The sequence below is a fragment of the Notothenia coriiceps genome, unplaced genomic scaffold (genome assembly GCF_000735185.1).
Source record: "Notothenia coriiceps isolate Sejong01 unplaced genomic scaffold, NC01 NC01_scaffold00037250, whole genome shotgun sequence".
In the NCBI taxonomy this organism is placed as follows: Eukaryota; Metazoa; Chordata; class Actinopteri; order Perciformes; family Nototheniidae; genus Notothenia; species Notothenia coriiceps.
Window position 1 is genome coordinate 11,962,786 of NW_011369951.1, and position 2,267 is coordinate 11,965,052.

A 2,267-nucleotide genomic window follows, 5' to 3' on the forward strand; every position below is an offset into this window, starting at 1 on the left:
GCAGCGTCCAGTGTCTCTTTTGTGGATGAATTCCCCTAAGGGGGGAGGGGGGGCCAGTCCATGTAAACATTTATTTAAAAAAACACAGACTTCTAAAAGACTTAAAATGGTCAAAACTCAAGGAATTGTGTTTTTCAAGGATGGTACAGTGGTGATATGAATAAGGCTTTCTGTCAAACACCTTGATAGCTCTCTTGTANGCAGTCCATGTAAACATTTATAAAAAAAACACAGACTTTTAAAAGACTTAAAATGGTCAAAACTCAAGACATTTTGTTTTTCAAGGATGGTACAGTGGTGATATGAATAAGGCTTTCTGTCAAACACCTTGATAGCTCTTGTACAGCTGTTCTATCGGTTTAAGGTTTGTGGCCAGGGTACGATTTTCACCTGCGGTCATGACGTCATGGCCCCTCGGTCTGGCCGTGAAGCCCCGAAATTAATTTTTAAAAGTTATTTATTCGTAAGCTCCAAATCCAAATGTTTCCCTCATGGCCTTTGTGCCCTGGCATGTGGCCTTTGCGCCCTGAAAAAATGCGTGACACCAAAGGCCAAATGACCTTGCCCCTAAAATGACGAAAAACCAAGCCTGTTTGTGGCACAAGCAAACGACCAATTTGTAAAACAGTATTCAATGTGGGATAGAATCATGAGCACAGGAGACACACAAGGGGTACAGGTGAACACAATCAGACAATTAGACACACCAGGGAAACTAACGACAGGGAGGAAAGGCAGAGCCCATAATGGAGTTCTCGAGCGGACAGCCCGGGGGCAAGGCAGAGTTCATGGTGGAGTCCTTAGCTGGGGAAGTCAGGAGACCGGGCTCTAGGGACGAAAGCTGCTGGGAACTCAGGAGGCCGGGCACAAGGATGCGCAGGAGCTGGTGGAACCCATGGCGGGTCAGGCGTAGACGAGACCCTGGACGGAACCTGGGCTGGTGTCAGTGGGACCCACGACGGAGCAAGGGCTGGTGTCGATGGGACCTGAAACAGGACAGGACACGGTGTTGGCAGGAAACTCGGCGGAGCAGGTGTCGGCGGGATCCCCAACGGGACAGGACATGGAGTTGGCAGGACCCCCAACGAAACAGGTGTCGGCTGGACCTCCAACGGCAAAGGACATAGGGTTGGCAGGACCCCCGGCAGAAGAGTAGTCGGCGGGATGTCCAACGGCACAGAACATAGGATTGGCAGGACCCCCGGCTAATCCTATGTTCTAAGGAGACTTCTCAGGTCCCCTCTTGAGTCTTCTCTGGAGTCCTTTTTCAAGTCATCTCTCGAGAGCCCTCTCAAGTCACCTCTCGAGTTCCCTCTCAAGTTCCCTCTCAGGTCCCCTCTCAAGTCTCCTCTCGAGTCCCCTGTCAAGTTCCTTCACAGGTCCCCTCTCGAGTCTCCTCTCGAGGATAGGGAACTCGAGAGGAGACTCGAGAGGGGACCTGTGAAGGAACTTGACAGGGGACTCGAGAGGAGACTTGAGAGGGGACCTGAGAGGGAACTTGAGAGGGAACTCGNATGGAGAGTGAGAAAATACAACGAACCGACATGGACCACAGGGAGCAAACTAAATACACAGAAGGGTAATCACAGGACAAGACACAGCTGGGAGGGGGAGGCAGAAACACAAGGGAAACAGTTGAACACAATGAGACAATCAGACACAGGAGTAACAACACAGGAAGGAAAACAAGAAACAGGGAGAACAGAATAGCTAAATAAAACCCATTACCAGACAGGCAAAACTAAAACCGTGACATAACACTAAGATCATGACAGAAACCCACTGGAACAGGTATCGGCGGGACCACCAACAGGAGAGGACGTGGAGTTGGCAGGACCCCTGGCGGAACAGGTGTCGGCTGGACCCCCAACGGTACAGGACATGGAGTTGGCACACGAGTTGGGACTTGAGAAGGAACTAGAGAAGGGAAATGAGAAGGGATTTGAGAGGAGACTTGAGAGGGGACTCGAGAAGAGACTCGAGAGGGGACCTGAGAAGGAACTCGAGAGGAGACTTGAGAGGGAACTCGAGAGGAGACTCGAGAGGGGATCTGAGAAGGAACTTGAGAAGGGACTCGAGAGGAGACTTGAAAGGAAACTCGAGAGGTGACTTGAGAGGAGACTCGAGAGGGAACTTGAGCGGGGACTCGAGGGGGAAACTGAGAGGTGGCTTGAGAAGGAACTCGAGAAGGAACTTGACAGGGGTATCGAGAGGAGACTCGAGGGGAGACTTGAGAAGGGACCTGAGAGGGAACTTGAGAGGGAACT